The sequence below is a fragment of the Mobula birostris genome, chromosome 6 (assembly GCF_030028105.1).
Source record: "Mobula birostris isolate sMobBir1 chromosome 6, sMobBir1.hap1, whole genome shotgun sequence".
NCBI lineage: Eukaryota > Metazoa > Chordata > Chondrichthyes > Myliobatiformes > Myliobatidae > Mobula > Mobula birostris.
In genome coordinates, this window is record NC_092375.1 from 142,216,373 (window position 1) to 142,238,479 (window position 22,107).

General features: G+C 42.3%; 1 protein-coding gene across 2 annotated transcripts in view; it reads left to right on the top strand.

The window, feature by feature from the left end:
• The window catches only part of vps8 (VPS8 subunit of CORVET complex), a 662,306-nt gene that overhangs the window by 606,507 nt on the left and 33,692 nt on the right, over positions 1 to 22,107 (top strand). The gene's annotated exons all lie outside the window — the stretch shown is intronic.

Here is a 22,107-nt window from a genome sequence, read left to right on the forward strand (position 1 = left end):
GCTTAACTTTTCTCTTGATGATTTCACTTAAAGCATAACACTTCCCAATAAAGCAGCATTTCCACTTGGGAATGTAAGGAGCCACAGTCAGAGGCTCTACTGCAACATGCACAGCTTTAGAAGTAATGAGCTGATGTCATAAACTGTTTTGTCTTTATTTATTTATAACCACATCCTATACTAAACATTATTATTCACATAAAACAGTTATAAAAAGTGATTGTGGTAGGAGAATTTGTACTATTTTTAAAGATTTTTTTAAGTTATCCAGCATAAGTGTAGCCTGGAGAAAAGTACACACTCAGGACAACAAATACTTTCTCGGGTTTTAATTCCTTTATCTATTTTAGATGTTTACATACCAGAAGAGGGTCGTGAAACAAAACGAACCAATTTACAACCAGTTCTTGCAGATACAATCTCAGTTTAACTTTCGATCCACACCCTTGTGTATGAACAGAATTGCATATGCAGTATATAAAAAAATCAGAACTAATACGGTACTAATACAGTAGTGGCAATCCTACTTGGATGGTGAGGAACTTTGTATAATCCACGGTACCCAATGTCGATTTCTTCACTCGTGGAAATCTTTCCTCACCATGCCCAGCACACTCTGGGAGAAACCCAATTCCAACACCCTACCACGTCTTCAGCAGAAAGCAAAATGGTCTCCCCACTATCCCGCGCATGCGTAATGACATCACCGTCTCCCTTAAAGGCACAGACAACTATTCTAGCATTACCCGGATGGATGCCTAAGTACACTTTTAACAATACTGAATAAGAACCGACGGTCACCTGGTTACATTCTCTCCTGCATTCAAGTAATCGAACTCGATTACTCGCTCACTACAAGGGTACTTTTAACCTCCTTAACCGCTTGTCTAAGGAGAACTGAACTGAGACTAGCCAGTCATGTTTCCGGTCCACCGTCTGTTCTTGCCCCAACAGAGCATCCACGGGCAAGTGGGGATCCACCTCAAACAACAGACAGTAAGGTCAATACCAGTGGTTGCGTGAGGTGTCGCATTATATGCATACACCAACTCGGGTAGATGTTCTGGCCATCTGCGCTTCTTTTCTGGAGGCAACGTACACAACAAATCATGCATCGTCCTGTTGAAACGCTTGCACTGCGTGTTTCCAGTAGGATGATGAGGTGTGGTACGGCTCTTCTTTACCCCGTATAGTTTGCAAAGATCCACTATGACCTCACTTTCGAAGTTATGGCCCTGGTCAGAATGCAATCTCTCAGGGACATCGTACTTCATGAACCATTCCCTCAAGAGCACCCTGGTTGTGGTATCTGCCTTTTGATCCCGAGTTGGAAATGCTTGGGTGAATTTAGGGAAAACGTCCGTGACTATTAAGACGTTCTTACGCCCGTCAGTTGCTGGCTCCAACACAGTGAAATCTACAGCTACAACTTCAAGCGGCCTAGAAACCAGAAATGACTTCATGGGGGGAGGGGGGGCGGATCCTAGGGTGTGGCATCTTAGTTAGCACACAACGTGGACAATTTTTGACCCACCGTGCCACATCCTTGTGTATGCCCACCCAAAAACATCAGCTTCTCAACAACTGCAGAGTACATTCTATGCCTTGATGGCCCATAGAGTCATGTTCATACTCTAACACTTTGCTCCTCAAGCTGTTAGATATCAGAAGCTGGTAACACTCTCCAAGCTTCTCATCCTCAACTACCCTACACAGTAACCCTTTACGCTCCCTGATACTGTCCCAGTGCCTTAACAGAGACAAAACAGGTTTAGGCAGAGTTTTAAGCTCCTGGCCACTCAGCTTCCTTTTCTGATCCCATAAGTCTCTTAGGACACTTAACACAGGGTCTTGCTGTTGAAAAATACGCAAAAGTCCCCTTTAGAATAACCTGGGAGGGTTGGAGTGTTCCCTTGCGTCGGACCACTTACATCATAGTACCAGCTTCCCAGGCTCGAAATTGCTTAATGTTACAGCTGTTAAGACCAGCTGTAACCAGTGCCAGGTCAAGGGCAGTGCCGCGATTGATCAAACTACAAATCGCCACAGACCCATCAAACTCCACATCCTCTGAGACAGGCTCAGTGTCCCCTGCAAATGGCTGCCTAGAGAGTGCATCAGCCACGGTATCGCTCCGGCCCGGACAATACTGGACATCGAAGTCAAACACTGCATAGACAAGTTGCCTACACTGGTTGATAATGTTCATGCCTACAATACATGGGATAGGGGGTTCGGTGCTAACAGGATTCCTGACTACTAGAAAGCCACAATTTGGTATCTTCATGCCCATTGCTTGAACCTCTCGCTCTCGATACCCAAGGCAAGGAATTTCAAGACCGTTTGCAGCTGCTAGCCTAAGCCATCCAGCAGTGGACAACATACCCTCGTCCTCTCCATTCAAGTGTTCTCGAAAGAACTGTTCGGTCAGGGTGCTTACCTGACTACCTGTGTCCAACAGACAACGGACAGCAACACCTGATATTTCAAGCTCCACAACTGGACATGTCCCTATGGCACGTTGCAGCAACTGGTCACAGGGTAGCTGTACATTATCTGTATCTATGAGGTTTCGCCGAATTGCCCGACTCCCAACCTCTTGAGGGCAGGAGGATGCAGACTCCACTTCCCTTGCACCCTGCTTCCATGGGCAATTCTTAGCCAAATGCCCTCCCACCTGACACTTGAAACATATTGGTTGCCCATCTTCTGTGAACCTAGGCTGTAAATTACGTCTGCCACTAGTAGCGCGTGTAAAATCCCTCTGCACAGTGAGATCTTTCACTGCTGGAGTCAATTCACCAAGGGCTTTGCCCTGCTCTGCGACCACTTTAAGGACATCATCTAGTGTGACAGACTCAGATTCCCAAGCTGTAAGAATTGAGCATTGTGCCTGGCCACTGCTACACTTTGACTTTCCAGACCTTGTATTTCCCAGGAGCTCTTCTACGAGCCACAGACGAGCCTTCTGTCTCACTTCTGTCATTGAGAACTCAGGATGGCCCCACACAAATCTGTGGAGCTCTCTTCTGAGGGAAGGATCCCTGATCCCCTCTATAAATTGATCTCTTAGCACCACTCTCTTATCGGTCACGGTATCAGGGGAGTGCTTCAGTATCAAGTTAAGAGCTTGGGTTAGGGCAGGTGAAAACTCTCTTACATCTTCACTCTCAAGCTGTTTGTGACTGTAGAAGCTATGCCACAGCTGGGGTGCACTACGCTTGTCTCTAAAAGCTTCCCTGAGATAGGTGAACAAGTCATCAGCGCGGTCTTCCCCAGTATCACTGTGCATACGTACGTCCGCTAAGGCTGCACTCCTGAGCAGGGACATAACAAAGTCATACTGATCCTGGTCAGACTGATTTCTACTATGAAGTGCATGTTGTACTTCTTCAATAAAGTCATCAACAGACCTCCCATCTTTCTCAACATCCCCCATAAATGGAACAATGTGTCTTTCCCTTGGGACATATACATAGCACCTTTTGCTTAATTTATCTATGGTTGCCATGGCTTCATCATACCTACTACGCAATTCCCTAATTTGTTAATTCAAATCAAGTTCAACTGGTGTGTCCTCTGAGCGTGACATAGTAAAACCTCAAGTCTTTAAAGTTCACACAACAAGCCTGCAAAAAGAAGCTGCTGCCGTCCTTTGCTGCAAATGCAGTGGCTTTATGGTCCACAGTTCCCTGGGTCCACGCTCCGCTCTGCGTCTTGACGTCAGTCACTGACGTCCCAGCCCATTCCCAAGGCTCCTCCACACTCTCTACAAGGCTCTACCGCGCTGTCTCCTTCCGCCTGACGGGAACTTGGTCCTGTCTTCACCTCTACCGTATTCGGTATTGTATATTATACTGCATACAACAATCAGAGACCCTCTAAACTGGCTTGGAATTAACCCCACTCCTGGTACCAGATTTTATAGCCTGGGGAAAAGTATACACTCAGGCCAACAAATACTTTCTCGGGTTTTAATTCCTTTATCTATCTTAGATGTTTAAGTGCCAGAAGAGGGTCGCGAAACAAAACGAACGAATTTACAACCAGTTCTTGCCGTTACAATCTCAGTTTAACTTTCGATCCACACCCTTGTGTATGAACAGAACTGCACATGCAGTATAAAAAATACCAGAACTAATACGGTACTAATACGGTAGTGGCAATCCTACTTGGATGGTGAGGAACTTTGTATAATCCACGGTACCCAACGTCGATTTTTTCACCGTGGAAATCTTTCCTCACTATGCCCAGCACACTCTGGGAGGAACCCAATTCCAATGCCCTACCACGTCTTCAGAAAGCAAAATGGTTTCCCCACTATCGTGTGTAATGACATCACCGTCTCCCTTAAAGGCACAGACAACTATTCTAGCATTACCCGGATGGATGCCTAAGTACACTTTTAATAATACTGAATAAGATCCGACAGTCACCCAGTTACATAAGGGATGAAGTTAGGTTGATTTTAGAAACTGCAAAGGTAAAAGGACCCTGACGGCAGTTTTACGCAGGCCTCCCAACAGTAGCTGAGATGTGGACCACAGATTACATCAGGAAGTAGAAAAGGCATGTCAAAAGGGCAATGTTATGATAGTCATGGGAGATTTCAGCATGCAGGTCAATTGGGAAAATCAGGTTGGAAATGGATCTCAAGATAGTAAGTTTGTTGAATGCTTACAAGATGGCTTTTTAGAGCAGTTTGTTGTTGAGCCTGTTAGGAGATCAGCTATATTTGAGTCGGTGTTATATAATGAACCGGAGGTGATTAGGGAATTTAAGGTAAAAGAACCCTAGGAAGTATTGATCACAATATGATCGAGTTTCCCTTGAAAGTTGGTAGGGATACAGTAAAGTCGGACATAGCAGTATTTCAATGGAGTAAAGAAAATTACAGTGGTGTGAGAGAGGAGTTGGCCAAAGTAAATTGGAGGGAGATGCTGGGAGGGATGACAGCAGAGCAGCAATGGCATGAGTTTCTGGGAAAAATGAGGAAGGTGCAGAATAGATGTATTCCAAAAATGAATAAATGCTCAAACAGCAAAAATAGTACAGCCATCACTGACAAGGGAAGTCAAAGCTAAGAGCAAAAAATTAGTGGGAAGACAGAAGATTGGGAAGCTTTTAAAACCCTATAGAGAACAACTAAAAGAATCATTAGGAGGAAAAAGATAAAATATGAAAACAGGCTAGCAAACAAAATCAAAGTGGATAGTGAAAGCTTTTTTAAGTATGTAAAAAAAAGAGAGATGAGAGTGGATAAAGGACTGCTAGAAAATGAGGCTGGGGAAATAATAATGGGGGCCAAGGAGATGTCATATGAACTAACTGAGTATTTTGTGTCAGTCTTCATTTTGGAAGACACTAGCAGTGTACCAGATGTTGAAGGGTTATGAGAGAAGAGAAGTGAGTGCAGTTACTATTACAAGGGAGAAGGTGCTCAAAAAGCTGAAAGACCTAAGGGTACATAAGTCGCCCAGACCAGATGAACTGCAGCCTAGGGTTCTGAAAGAGGCAGCAGTAGAAATTGTGGTGGCATTAGTAATGATCTTTCAAAAATCATTGGACTCTGGCATGGTACCAGGGGACTGGAAAATTGCAAATGTCACTCCACTGTTTAAGAAAGGAGGAAGGCAGCAGGAAGGAAATTGGGAAGATGTTGGAGTCAATTGTTAAGGATGAGGCTATGGAGTATTCGGTGAACGCAGGACAAAATAGGACAAAGTCTGCATGATTTCCTTAAGGGAAAATCTTAACTGATGAACCTGTTTGAATTCCTTGAGGAGATTACATGTAGGATAGATAAAGAGGATGCACTGGATGTTGTATATCTGGACTTTCAGAAGGCCTTTGGCAAGGTGCCACACACGAGGCTGCTTACCAAGTTAAGATCCCATTGTATTACAGGAAAGTTACTGTCATGGTTAGAACATTGGCTGATTGGTAGGATGCAGCAAGTGGGAATAAAAGGATCCTTTTCTGATTGGCTGCCAGTGACTAGTGGTGTTCACAAGATCCCAAGACAAAGGAGCAGAAGTAAGCCATTCAGCCCATCGAGTCTGCTCTGCAGCTCCCCCATGAGCTAAACTATTCATCCATCTAGTTCCAATTTCTGGCTTTTTCCCCATATCCCTTGATACCCTGACTAATTAGATACCTGTCAATCTGCTCCTTAAACACCCTCAATGATCAGGCCTCCACAGCTGTATGTGGCAACGAAATCCACAAATCCACGACCCTCTGGCTAAAAAAAATTCTCCTCATCTCTGTTTTAACTGGGTACCCTCTAATTCTAAGACTATGGCCTCTTGTCTTGGACTCACCCACCAAGGGAAACAACCTTTCCACATCTACTCTGTCCAACCCTTTCAACGTTCGAAGTGTTTCTATGAGATCTCCTCTCATTCTTCTGTACTCTAATGAATACAGTCCAAGAGCCGACAAACGCTCCTCATATGTTAGCCCCTGCATTCCAGGAATCATCCTCATAAATCTTCTCTGAACTCTCTCCAACATCAGTACATCCTTTCTAAGATAGGGGGCCCAAAACTGCATACAGTATTCCAGATGAGGTCTCACTAATGCCCCATAGAGCCTCATCAACACCTCCTTACTCTTATACACTATTCCTCTTGAAATGAATGCCAACATAGCATTCACTTTCCTTACCACCGATCCGACTTGGTGGTTAACCTTTAGGGTATCCTGCACGAGGACCCCCAAGTCCCTTTGCACTTCCAATTTTTGAATTTTCTCCCCATCTAAATAATAATCTGCCCGATTATTTCTTCTTCCGGAATGTACAACCGTACATTTGTCAACGTTGTATCTCATCTGCCATTTCTTTGCCCACTCTCCTAAACTGACTAAGTCTCTCTGCAACCTTTCCATTTCTTCAACATTTCCTGCTCCTCCACCTATCTTGGTGTCACCTGTAAACTTAGCCACAAAACCACTTAATCCATAATCCAAATCATCAATATATATCGTAAAAAGAAGCGGCCCCAACACCAACCCCTGCGGAACACCACTAGTAACCGGCAACCAATCAGAATAGGATCCCTTTATTCCCACCCTTTGCTTTCTGCCTATCAGCCAATGCTCCACCCATTTCAATATCTTTCCTGTAATTCCATGGGCCCTCATCTTATTAAGCAGCCTCATATGCGGCACCTTATCGAAGGCCTTTTGAAAATCCAAATACACAACATCCACAGCCTCTCCCTTGTCAATCTTATTCGAGATTACCTCAAAAAATTCCAATAGGTTGGTGAGGCAGGATCTTCCCTTCATGAAACCATGCTGGCTTCGGCCTATCTTGTCATGCACCTCGAGGTATTTCATAACCTCGTCCTTGAGGATTGACTCCAATATCTTTCCAACTACCGATGTCAGACTAATGGGTCTGTAATTTTCTTTTTGCTGCCTCCTTCCTTTCTTAAATAGCGGAACTACATTTGCAACCTTCCAGTCCTCCAGAACCATGCCAGAGTCTATTGATTCCTGGAAGATTAATTCCAATGCTTCCACAATCTCCAAAGCCACCTCCTTCAGAACCCTTGGGTGCACCTCATCTGGTCCAGGAGACTTATCTATTCTTAGTCCACTTAGCTTCCCAAGCACTTTCTCTCTAGTAATCTTGACTGTACCTAATTCTATTCCCTGATACCTCTGGCTATCAGGTATATTGCTCATGTCTTCCACTGTGAAGACTGATGCAAAATACTCATTCAGTTCCTTCACCATCACTTTGTTATCCATTATAATTTCTCCAGCATCATTTTCAATCGGTCCCGTATCTACCCTTGTCACTCTTTTACTCTTCATATATTTAAAAGAACTCTTAGTATCCTTTTTTATGTTAATCGCCAACTTCCTTTCATAATTCAACTTTTCTTTCCTAATGACTTTCTTAGTTTCCTTCTGTAAGTTTTTAAAAGTCTTCCAGTCCTCATTTTTCCCACTAATTTTTGCTTCCTTGTACGCCGTTTCTTTTGCTTTTATTTTTGCCTTAACCTCTCTCGTTAGCCACATTTGTGCCATTTTTCCATTCATGATTTTCTTTTTTCTTGGAATATATTTTTCCTGCATTTTCCTTATTTCTTGTAGGAATTTCATCCAATTCTGCTCTGCCGTCCCTCCATTTAGCTTACTTTTCCAATCGACTTGGGCCAGTTCCTCTCTCATACCACTGTAATTTCCCCTGTTCCACTGAAATATCGATACACCTGATACCAGCTTCTCCTTTTCAAATTCGAAACTGAACTCAATCATATTATGATCACTACTTCCAAGGGGTTCCTTTACCTCCAGCTCCCTAATCGCCTCAGGTTCATTACACAGCACCCAATCCAAAACAGCCGGTCCCCTGGTGGGCTTCTGGACAAGTTGCTCCAAAAAGCCATCCTGTAGGCATTCTACAAACTCCCTCTCCTGAGATCCATTACCTTCCTGACTTTCCCAATCCACTTTCATATTAAAATCCCCCAAAATTATCTTGACATTTTCCTTCTGACACACTTTTTCTATTTCCAGCTGTAACTTGTAGTCCACATCCCGGCTGCTGTTTGGAGGCCTGTACATAACTGCTATTAGTGTCTTTTTACCCTTGCCATTTCTTAATTCTACCCATAGGGATTCTACCTCTTCTGATCCTATGTCCCTTCTTCCTATTGATTTGATATCGTTACTTACCATCAGGACCACACCACCCCCTTTACCTACCTTCCTATCTTTCCTATACACTGTGTAACCTGGGATATTCAGCTCCCAATCATTTCCATCATTTAGCCATGACTCGGTGATGGCCACAATGTCATATCTTTTAACCTGCAGCTGTGCAGCAAGGTCATCCACTTTATTTCTAATGCTGTGTGCATTTAAGTACAGTACATTTAGATCAGTATATTCACTGGCCTGTCCTTCTTGCCATCTTTGCTGCACAGTATTTTTGACTTATTTCTATTTTCCTCTTCCTTGACCCTAACACCTTGGTTTCCTTCCCCTTGCCAACTTAGTTTAAACCCTCCCTAACAGCTATATTAAACAATCCTGCCATGATATTAGTACCTTTTGAGTTCAGGTGTAATCCACCTTTTTTGTATAAGTCATACCTTCCCCAAAATAGATCCCAATGATTCAAGAATTTGAAGCCCTGCCCCCTGCACCAGTTACTTAGCCACACATTCCATAGGGGTTGGTGTTGGAACTGCTTTTTATGCTATATATCAATTAGTTCATGGAATAAATAGATTTGTTGCGAAGTTTGCAAATGATACAAAGATTGGTGGAGGGGCAGGTAGTGTTGAGGAAACAGGTAGGCTGCAGATTAGGAGAGTGGGCAAGAGAGTGGCAAGTGAAATACAATGTTGGAAAATGCAAGGTCATGCACTTTGGTAGTAGAAATAAATGTGAAGACTATTTTCTAAAATGGGAGAAAATCCAAAAATCTGAAATGCAAAGGGACTTGGGAGTACTTGTGCAGAACACCCTAAAGGTTAACCTGCAGGTAAAGTCTGTGGTGACGAAGGCAAATGCCATGTTAGCATTCATTTCAAGATGTCCAGAATACAAGAGCAGGGATGTGATGCTGAGGCTTTATAAGGCACTGGTGAGGCCTCACCTTGAGAATTGTGAACAGTTTTGGGCCCCTCATCTGAGAAAAGATGTGCCTGCATTGTTGAGGGTTCAGAGGAGGTTCACAAGGATGATTCTGGGAATGAAAAGATTGTCGTACGAGGAACGTTTGAGAGTGCTGAGTCTGTACTCGCTGGAATTTAGAAGGATGGGGGGATCGAATGTTGAAAGTCCTAGACAGAGCAGATGTGGAAGGATGTTTCCCATGGTGGGGGAGTCTAAGACAAGGGGGTACAGCCTCAGGATAGAAAGGTCTCCATTTAAAGGAGAGAAGTGGATACATTTCTTTAGCCAAAGAGTGGTGAATTTAATTGATTACCACAGGCAGCTGTGGAGGCCAGATTATTGGGTATATTTAAGACAGAGCTTGGTAGGTTCTTGATTGGACATAGCATCAAAGGTTATGGGGAGAAGGCCAGGGAGTGGAGCTGAGGAGGGGAAAAAATGATCAGCCATGATTGAATGCTAGAGCAGACTCAATGGGCCAGATGGCCTAATCCTGCTCCTATGTCTTATGGTCTTATGGTCTTATAGTTAAGTAGCAATGTACATTCCAAGCATCCATCTTTAGCATCAGAATTGCTCATGAAAGTGCATCAAAAAAAGTCTGGTCTGCTAGCATTGTATCTCATTCTTATCATATGCAATTCCCTACTGTATCAGTGTGGTATCTCATTATTTATTTCCAGAAAGGTGTTGCTCCAAGCTCTTTAATTATTCAGTTCATCGAACTTGGCTTTATCAGGGCCATGGTTCAATACCCATGTATTAATTAAATAATGTCTAGATTATTTTGTGATTACTTTTATTGCTGAAACTGAGAGAAAGATGATTCAGTCGTACAGGTTAGAGGGAAGAGCAAGGAAAAATGAGACATCATGATAGCATTTAAACAAACCCTTTCCATGCCCAGTGTAATTCCTATCTCACTGTTCCTTTTTTCCATTATTAAGTCTGAATCCTTTTTAAATCCTTCTTAGTGAATGACCAAGCATCTTTTAAAATCTGTAATTGCATCTGCCTTCTTCACCTCAATCCAGGTCACCATAGAAACATAGAAAATAGGTGCACGAGTAGGCCATTGGCCCATCGAGCCTGCACCACCATTCAGTATGATCATGGCTAATCATCCAACTCAGAACCCTGTACCTGCCTTCTCTCCATACTCCCTTATCCCTTTAGCCACAAGGGCCATATCTAACTCCCTCTTAAATATGGCCAATGAACTGGCCTCAATTGTTTCCTGTGGCAGAGAATTCTACAGATTCACCACTCTCTGTGTGAAGAGGTTTTTCCCCATCTCGGTACTAAAAGGCTTTCTCTTTATCCTTAAACTGTGACCCCTCATTCTGGACTTCCCCAACATCGGGAACAATCTTCCTGCATCTAGCCTGTCCAATCCCTTTAGAATTTTATACATTTCAATAAGATACCTCCTCAATCTTCTAAATTCCAGCAAGTATAATCCTAGTCGATCCAGTCTTTCATCATATGAAAGTCCTGCCATCCCAGGAATCAATCTGGTGAACCTTCTTTGTACTCCCTCTATGGCAAGAATGTCTTTCCTCAGATTAGGAGACCAAAACTGCACACAATACTCCAGGTGTGGTCTCACCAAGGCCTTGTACAACTGCAGTAGTACCTCCCTGCTCCTTTACTCGAATCCTCTTGCTATAATGCCAGTATACCATTTGCCTTTTTCACTGCCTGCTGTACTTGCATGCCCACTTTCAATGACTGGTGTACAATGACACCCAGGTCTCGTTGCATCTCCCCTTTTCCTAATCGGCCACCATTCAGATAATAATCTGTTTTCCTGTTCTTGCCACTAAAGTGGATAACCTCACATTTATCCACTTAAATTGCATCTGCCATGAATTTGCCCACTCACCTAACCTATCCAAGTCACCCTGCATCCTCTTAGCATCCTCCTCACAGCTAACACTGCCACCCAGCTTCGTGTCATCTGCAAACTTGGAGATGCTGCATTTAATTCCCTCGTCTAAGTCATTAATATATATTGTAAACAACTGGGGTCCCAGCACTGAGCCTTGCGGTACCCCACTAGTCACTGCCTGCTGTTCTGAAAAGGTCCCATTTATTCCCACTCTTTGCTTCCTGTCTGCCAACCAATTCTCTATCCACATCAATACCATACCCCCAATACTGTGTGCTTTAAGTTTGCACACTAATCTCCTGTGTGGGACCTTGTCAAAAGCCTTTTGAAAATCCAAATATACCGCATCCACTGGTTCTCCTCTATCCACTCTACTAGTTACATCCTCAAAAAATTCTGTGAGGTTCATCAGACATGATTTTCCTTTCACAAATCCATGCTGACTTTGTCTGATCATTTCACCACTTTCCAAATGTGCTGTTATCACATGTTTGATAACTGACTCCAGCATTTTCCCCACCACAGATGCCAGGTTTACCGGTCTATAATTCCCCGGTTTCTCTCTCCCTCCTTTTTTAAAAAGCGGGGTTACATTAGCCACCCTTCAATCCTCAGGAACTAATCCAGAATCTAAAGAGTTTTGAAAAATTATCACTAATGCATCCACTATTTCTTGGGCTACTTCCTTAAGCACTCTGGGATACAGACCATCTGGCCCCTGGAGATTTATCTGCCTTTAATCCCTTCAATTTACCTAACACCACTTCCCTACTAACATGTATTTCCCTCAGTTCCTCCATCTCACTAGACCCTCGGTCCCCTACTATTTCCGAAAGATTACTTATGTCCTCCTCAGTGAAAACAGAACCAAAGTAGTTATTCAGTTGGTCTGCCATGTCCTTGTTCCCCATGATCAATTCACCTGTTTCTGACTGTAAGGGACCTATATTTGTCTTAACCACTCTTTTTCTTTTCACATATCTATAAAAGCTTTTACAGTCAGTGTTTATGTTCCCTGCCAGCTTTCTGTCATAATCTTTTTTCCCTTTCCTAATTAAGCCCTTTGTCCTCCTCTGCTGGACTCTGAATTTCTCCCAGTCCTCAGGTGTGGCACTTTTTCTGGCTAATTTGTATGTTTCTTCTTTGGAATTGATACTATCCCTGATTTCCCTTGTCAGCCATGGGTGCACTACCTTCCCTGGTTTATTCTTTTGCCAAACTGGGATGAACAATTGTTGTAGTTCATCCATGCAATCGTTAAGTGCTTGCCATTGCATGTCCACCGTCAACCCTTAAGTATCATTTGCCAGTCTATCTTAGCTCATTCACATCTCATACCTTCAAAGTTACCCTTCTTTAAGTTCAGAACCTTTGTTTCTGAATTAACTATGTCACTCTCCATCTTAATGAAGAATTCCACCATATTATGGTCACTCTTACCCAAGGGGCTTCGCACGACAAGATTGCTAACTAAACTTTCCTCATTGCTCAATACCCAGTCTAGAATGGCCTGCTCCCTAGTTGGTTGCTCGACATGCTGGTTCAGAAAACCATCCCGCATACTTTCCAAGAAATCCTCTTCCTCAGCACCCTCACCAATTTGGTTCACCCAATCTATATGTAGATTGAAGTCACCCATTATAACTACTGTTCCTTTATTGCCCGCATTTCTAATTTCCTGTTTAATGCCATCCCCAACCTCACTACTACTGTTAGGTGGCCTGTACACAACTCCCACCAGTGTTTTCTGCCCCTTAGAGTTATGCAACTCTACCCATACAGATTCCACATCCTCCAGGCTAATGTCCTTCCTTTCTATTGCGTTAATCTCCTCTCTAACCAGCAATGCTACCCCACCTCCTTTTCTTTCATGTCTATCCCTCCTGAATATTGAATATCCCTGAAAGTTGAGCTCCCATCCTCCCACCGTGACTCTGTGTGGAAAAAAATTACCTTTCAGATCGCCTCTACATTTCTCCCCTCTCATCTTAAACCTCTTCTTCTACGTTCACGTTCCCTCGAGGAAAGAAAATGATTGCATATCCTATTTTTGTTACACATAATTTGATAAACCAAAATATCATCCCTCAGACTCCCATATTCCAGTGAGAATAAACTAGCCTATCCCATGTCCTTAGAACTATGCCCTTCATTCAAAGCAACATCTTCGTGAATCTCTTCTGCATTCTCTCTTTTGCTACTCTATCCTTCCTGCAGCATGTTGAATAGAGCTGGACACAATATTTATTCTGAGTTCAGTCAAACCAATGTTTTATACATCTGCAACATGACATTCCAACTCTTATAATCAATACCTTTATCTATGAAGACATACATATTGAATGTGTTTTTCAGTACATTATCCACCTGTGTTGTCTCTTTCAGCGAGCTAGGCAATTTACTACTATGTCTGACCAGAACTTTACCTCTCAAAGTGCATTATTTCAAATATGTCTGGATTAAATGCCATCTGCCTGCCACCAATCAGCCAACTTTTCCATCTGATCTGTGTCTTGCTGTACCCTTAGACAACCTTTTGTACTATCTGTGACTGCCAACAATTTTCACTGCATCTGCAAATTTCTTAATTGGACCCTTTTCATTCTTCTCCAATCATTAATATAGGACAAACAACAGACATAACCACCCATCTCTGCAGTCTATTGACTCAATCTGCTGATCATTCTGCTATATTCAGAAGTTATAGCTGTATAAGATTTTAGTTGAACCAAATGTCTTTTTTCCCAGGGAAAGGGAATCATCAGCTAGAGGGTGTAAGTTTTAGGTGAGAGGGGAAAATTTTTAAAGGGAACTGAGGGCCAACTTCCTCACACAACTTGTGGTGCATATGTAGGATGAGCTGTGGTAGAAGTGGTTGAAGCAGGTACAATAACAGCATTTAAAAGGCACTTGGACAGGTACATGAATAGGAAAGGTTTAGAGGGATGGGAGCCAAATGCTGGCACGTGGGACAAATCTAGTGGAGCTTTGGTTGCCATAGACGAGTTGAGCCAATGGGCTTGTTTCTGTGCTGTATGACTCCATGACTCCAATAAACCTTTCCAATCCATTCTGTACAACTCGTGAAGTGAACCAGGAAGTGATGTTTGACAATAATCTTTTTCTATTATCTGCTGAATCCTTTCATGCATCTCATGGTACATGTAATTAATCAAGAAAACTCGATTTAATTCAACTGGTAACAAGTATGGAGATAACTATTTCTTCTGAAAAACATTATGATATGTTTGCCTTATCGGCTGCTTCAATGCCTGTTTTCAAAACTATTAATGTATCCATAGTTAGAAAAATCCTTTTGAAAGTGCTTGTGGAGCTTGCTAAATTCTATAGATTACTTAACATTTTAATTTTAGTTGTCTTTATTATGTCATTCATATAGTTGGAACAAACAAAGGCAGAAAAGATGCTGCTTAACTAAAGTTCTATATAGTGGTTTAATGTGTTGATGGCATCTGAAGTTGGGAGTATCATTCCCTTCTTGATATGGAAGTGTTTGCAAAGTGCAGCATTGACTACAAATCTGTATTTACACAACTTCGGAAGTCTTCAATTCATCTTGATTCAATAAAATAAGTAGAATATCTATGTTGCATGCAATGCATTGTGTAGTCAGACTGTGAGGAAGGACAGGCAGATGCAGTCAGTGGGATGAGTTGAAAGCTAACATCAGGGCAAAATTGAAAAGGGGATGATACAGTACTGAAGGTGTTATATTTGAATGCACGCAGTATATGGAATAAAGTAGATGATGTTGCAGTGCATTTAGTGATTGGCAAGTATGACTGTGCGCATCACTGTTTTGGCTGAAAGAAGATCATAGTTGGGAGCTTAACATTCAAGGATACACATTGTATCAAAAGGACAAGCAGGTAAACAGAGGGGTTGGGATAGCTCTGTTGGTAAAAAAATCAAATCAAGTCCTTAGAAAGAGGTGACACAGGATCAGAAGATGTAGAATCCTTGCGGGTAGAGTTGGAAGCTAAGGGTGAAAGGACCCTGATGAGAGCTACCTGCAGACCTCCAAGCAGTAGCCAGGAAGCGGGATATAAATTGCAACAGGAGATAGAAATGCCATGTAGTAAGGGCAATGCTGCAATAGTCAAGGGGGATTTCAGTACATGGGTGGATTGGGAAAATTAGGCTGCTGCTGGTTCCTAATGGAGGGAATATGTAGAATGCCTGTGAGGTGGCTTTTTAGAGCAGCTTGTGGGTGAGCCCACTAGGAGAAAGGCTATTCTGGATTGTGTGGTGTGTAATGAACCAGATTTGATTAGGGAGTTTAAGGTAAAAGAGCCCTTAGGAGGCAGTGATCATAATATGATAGAATTCACGCTGCAGTTTGAGAGGAAGAAAAGAAAGTCTGGTGTATCAATGTGACAGAAGAGAAAAGGGAGTTACAGACACGTGAGAGAGGAGCTGGCAAAAGTTGGTATTTTCTATGCTTCTATGTTTCTATGGAAGGGGACACTGACAGGGATGACAGCAGAACAACAATGGCCGGAATTTCTGGGGGCAATATGGAAGCACAGGATAGAAACCAAAAGATGAAGCATTATTCTAAAGGGAGATGAGGCAACTGTGGCTGACTAGGATAAAAGCAAAAGAGGAGGCATATAATAGCAAAAGTTAGTGGAAGTTAGTGGATTGGGAAGTGTTTAAAAAGTAACAGAAGGCAATTAAAATAGCCATTAGCAGAGAAAAGATGAAATCTGAAGGTATGCAAGCCAATAATATTAACAAGGATAGCAAAATAAAAATAAAATAGCAAAGAAGGAAACTAGATACATTTTTTTCAGTTGTATAGAGTAAAAGGGAGGCGAGAGTGGATATCGGACTGCTGGAAAATGATATGGGGTCAAAGAAATTGCAGACAAACTTAATAAGAATTTTGCGTCAGTCTTCACTGTGGAAGAAGCTAGCTGCATGCCAGAAATTTGAGAGTGCCAGGGGGCAGAAGTGAGTATAGTTGCTATTCTAAGGCAAAGGTCCTCAGGAGGCTGAAAGGTCTGAATGTAGATAAGTCACCTGGACGGCCTAGATTGCACCCCAGGTTTCTGAAAGAGATAGCTGAAAAGAGTGGGGGGGCATGAGTAATGGTCTTTTAAGAATCACTAGATTCTGAAACGGCTCCGGAGGATTGGAAAATTGCAAATGTCATTCCAATTTTTAAGAAGAGAGGGAGGCAGAAAAAAGGAAATTTAGTCCACTTAAACTGACTTCAATGCTTAGGAAAATTTTGGAGTCCATTATTAAGGATGAGGTTTCAGGTTACTTGAAGGCACATGATAAAGTAAGCCAAAGTCACCGTAGCCTCCTTAAGGGGAAATCTTGCCTGACAACTTTTTTTTGGAATTCTTTAAGGAAATAACAGGCAGGATAGATAAAGGAGAGTCAGTGGATGATGTTTACTTGGATTTTCAGATTTCCTTTGACAAGGTACCACACATGAGGCTGCTCAACAAGATAGGAGTCTATGTTATTACTGGAAAGATACGAGCACTGACAGAAAATTGGCTGACTGGCAGAAGGCAAAGAGTGGGATTAAAGGGGTACTTTTCTAGTTGGCAGTGCTGTTCCTCAGGGATTGGTATTGGGACAGCTTCTACAGAAGGATTTAGACAGATTGGGAGAATGGGCAAAGAAGTGGCAGATAGAATATTGAAGTGTATGGTCATGCACGTTGGTAGAAGGAATAAAGGCATAAGACTATATTCTAAATGCAGAGAAAAGTTAAAAATCAGAGGGGCAAAGGGACTTGGGAGGCCTCATGCAGGATCCCCTAAAGGTTAGCTTGAAGGTTGAATCAGTGAGCAGTTTTGAGCCCCTTATCCATGAAAAGATGTGCTTGCATGGAAGAGGGTCCAGGGAATTTTCTTGAGAATGATTCTGGGAATGAAAGGGTTAAAGTATGAGACATGCTTAGTGGCTCTGGCCTTGTACTCTGGGATTTAAAAGATGGGCGGGGGAGTCTCTCCTCGAAACCTTTTGTACATTGAAAAGAATTCATAGAGTGGATGTGGAGAGGATGTTTCCTATATTGGATGAGCCTAGGATCAGAGGACACAGGCTCAGAATAGAGGGCCATCAATTTAGTACAGAAATGAGGAGGAATTTCTTTAGCCAGAGGGTGGTGAATCTGTGGAATTCATTACCATGGACGGCTGTGTGGCCATGTCATTGGGTTTATTTAAAGTGGAGGTTGATAAATTCTTAATTAATCAGGGTGTCAAAGGTTACGGGGAGAAGGCTGAAGAAAGGGATTGAACTTTGAGGAGAATAATAAATCAGCCATGATGGAATGACAGAGCAGACCAATGGGCTAAATGACCTGATTCTGCTTCTATGTCTGTGTTTTGTGTCATCCACTAAAAATATGCAGTATATCCGACATTGTGCTTAACTTTTTTTTTAAGGTATTCTTATGCTCTAACTTTGAAAGAGTCACTCAAAAAAAAAGGAATATAGCAGCTAGTATAGTAGAAGTAGTGAGTCATTGCAGGAGCCTCAAGAGCATAGAAGGAGTTTGAGGATAAATAACATAATAATTGAAAGAAAGTAATGTGTCTTGTGAAGTGCCATAGAAATTGCTAACAATGGATGTAGAGAAAGATTCCTTTTAATAAGGTTTCTACTTCCTAATACTAACACTTAGCGTTAAGTAATTTTAATTGCTCTATGAATAAAATAGACGACATCAGTTTTCATATTTTGTTCCATTCAAATAAGACAAAGAGATGTAGAAATTGGGTTAAAATTAGGGTCCATAAATCTAATCCATATTTTGTGAGATCTGCAGCAAGAATAGCTACAGTGGCTGGGCCTTTACACTCAAGATTGTGATCAGATTGCTGTCCAACTGATCGATAGTGGATCTGAGAAGAAATCAGCGGTCCAAAAGATGTTGACAGCAAGGCAGAGTAGAAGCAAACAATAAGGGAAGCTCTTAAAACATGGTCTGCATCAGAGAAGAGACCTAATACATTTACTAGGAAGCAAGCAGGGCACAGTCCCCTTCGGTAAAGACAGAAGCAGAGGCAGCCTTTTACTCCATTGTCAAGATGTGATTCTCCCTCAATAGGCTAAGCCAATCACTAACCTTTAATGTGAAAAAATGAATTTATTCTAGTGAGAACAGAGTGTGCATTGCAATTCATTAGATTTGGGTGCAAATATTTGATGGCTTTGTTGTTCTGAGGACATGCATCAACTTTTGCAAGCTCTGACAGAATCATGTTTAGCATTTAGACTCAGATTCTTTCTTCACAAAAGTGTCCCTTTATGGAACAATATCCTTTAGAGGATTATTTTAAATGTGACTGTGTATATCAATCTATCTGTTGGCAGTACAGTGCCTGCTTTGTCTTCCACAAAGCCACCTGATACCATCTCTGCCCATTTATCCTTAACTTGTGCTTGCTTCAGTCAGAATGATGTTATTTTTAAGGGATTATCTCCCACCACTGTGCACCCATTTCAGACATTGTAGATGAGTTTTTTAGCTGCCCTGACCACCCACCACTTCCCACAGCAAATGTCCTACTAGCAAACTATATGGTTTTGAGTGCACAGGCAAGCCGCAAACAAATACTTACATCCAATTGCAAAAATCAGAAGTGCTGAAAATGCTTATGAAGGGTCTCTGACCCGAAATATTGACTGCATTTCTTTTCCCACAGCAGCAGCCAGATCTGATTCCTTCACACTCGCATTTAACTGACTATTTCTTTATTCAGATAAAAATATAGATTTGCAAAGTGAGGTCGAAGAGTGTTGCTGTCAGGTACTTTCAGTGCATCCTTTTTAGCTTTGCTTAGGAACTCGAGCTCTTCATATTGCAAAAAGCAAATGTGTTGGAAATGCAGAGTGAATCTTTCTGTTTGCCTCCCACAGACATAGCCTGACTCTTTATTTGATTATTTCCAGCATTGGCACATGGACGAAGGAAAACTGGAGGGCTATTTTGGAGGGAAGGGTTAGATTAATCTTGGAGCAGGTTAAGGTCAACACAACATTGTGGGCCGAAGTGCCATATCGTAATGTTCTATATTCTATTTCATATTTCTAGCATCTCATTTTTTTTTCATAAACTTGAGTTAGTCACTCTGGTAGTTAACATGGGAAATCAGTAAGGGGAGAAAGATAAACAAGAGAAAATCTGCAGATTTGGGAAATCCAAGCAACACACACAAAATGTTGGAGGAACTCAGCAGACCAGGCGGCATCTATGGAGAAAAATACAATCGATGTTTCAGGCTGAGAGCCTTAGGCAGGACTGGAGAAAAAAAGATAAGGATATTTAAACGAATGGATAAGGGAGTCACATAGGGAGTGATCTCTGTGGAAAGCAGAAAATGGAGGGGAGACAGCTTATCTATTGATGTCTGTTATAAGCCCACTGATTCTCACAGCTGACTGGACTATACCCCTTCCCACCCTGTTACTTTGTAAATACACCACTTCCTTATCTCAGTTCCTCTGGCTCCACCGCATCATTTTTCACGATGAGGCTTTTCATTCTAGAACAAAGGAGATGTCTTCCTTTTTCAAAGAAAGGGGCTTCCCTTCCTCTACCATCAACGCTGCCCTCAACTGCATCTCTTCAGTTTCACGCATTGTGCTCTTACCCCATCCCTCTGCTACCCTACCAGGGATAGGGTTCCTCTTGTCCTTACCTACCACCCCACCAGCCTCCATGTCCAGCACATAGTTCTTCAGAACTTCCACTATTTCCAATGGGATCCACTACCAAACACATCCTTCTCTTCTCCCTCCCCCCACACTTTCTGCTTTCCGCAGTGATTGCTCACTACGCAACTCCCTTGCCCATTCATCCCTCCCACTGATCACCCTCCTGGCACTTATCCTTGCAAGTGGAACAAGTGGTACACCTGCCCCTACACCTCTTCTCTCACTATCATTCAGGGCCCGAAACAGTCCTTCCTGGTGAGGCGACGCTTCACCTGTGAGCCTGACCTGTGGGTCATACACTGTGTCCAGTGCTCCCGGTGTGGCCTCCTGTGAGACCCGACGTGGATTGGGAGATGATTTTGCCAAGCACCTATGCTCTGCCAGAAGAAGCGGAATCTCCCAGTGGCCACCCATTTTAATTCCGCTTCCCATTCCTATTCTGATATGTCAATCCAGGGCCTCCTCTACTTTCGCGATGAGGCCATACTTAGGTTGGAGGAACAACACCTTATATTCCCTCTGGGTAGCAGCCAACCTGATTGCATGAACATCGATTTCTCAAACTGCCGGTAATGCACCCCCCCTCCACTTCACTATTTCCCATCTCCTTTTCCCACTTTCACCCTATCTCCTTGTCTGCTTGTCTGCCCATTCCCGCTTTTCTTTCTCCCATGGTCTTCTGTTCTCTCCTATGGGACCCCACCTATCCAGCCTGTATCTCTTTCACTAATCAACTTCCCAACTCTTTACTTCACCCTTCCCCCCCTCCCAGTTTCATCTATCACCTTGTGTTTCTTCCTCTCCTCCCCCCACCTTCTAACTCTGACTCCTCATCTTCTTCTGTCCAGTCCTGCCAAAGGGTCTTGGCCCGAAACGTTGACTGTACTTTTTTCCGTAGGTGTTGCCTGGCCTGCTGAGTTCGTCCAGCATTTTGTTAAGAGAGAAAGATAGACTGCAAGAGGGAGGGGAAATAGCAGTTTTAGCTGCAGTTATTCTGTAATTCAAGTTATTAAGTTGCTTTTATGTATGCAGTGTACTCCAAAGCACTGAAGCAGTGCCATCAATTAACTGCTTATCAAACAGCCTCCCTCCCCCCCAAATGTTTCCACTGCCCCATCAGTCACTTTGCAGCTCAGGTATTCAGCCAGATCATTTTGATAAATCGTCCTGACATTTTCAAGTAGAGCTTTATTGCAATTACTGTAGCTGTACAGTAATGACTTCAAAACACATCACTTATATAGATTATAAGCATTACTAACAGCAGCACAGATCATGAATACCGTGCAATTTCCAGCAGGTAATTTCATAATATTTTAATGCACTACAATGTTATTGCCAGAACCAGATTTCTCAGCAGTATATTTGCCCTTGGTGAAGCACTTCTCTAAGCAGTGGTTGACTGCATAAATGGAAGGTAAGTGAGTTAGTCTCTCTTAACTACAAACATCATCTTAGTGTAGGGATTTGATCCCGTTTGTCTACTGGAACTGCTAGATTAAGCCAGCATCTAATCTATCATATGGGGCACTGACTGAGAAACAAATCAATAGATTAAATTATCAAAAAAAAATAAAAGAAATTAAAGATAAAACTCATCCAGACTGTTATGTAAAGATAAAATGACTGATGAACTTTTGTGGAATGCAGACATTGCAAATCATTCTCAGTCATTTCTTGTGAATTACTGATAAAATTCATAATGAAATCGGATTGAATTTGTCAACTAGTGCTATTATTGATAGACATTTTAAGATGCAATTTGTAATTACAAAGCATTTTGCAAGAGGAAAGGCAATGTATTAATTAAATAATATCTTGATTATTTTGTGATTGCTTTTATTACTACAACTGGGAGAAAGATG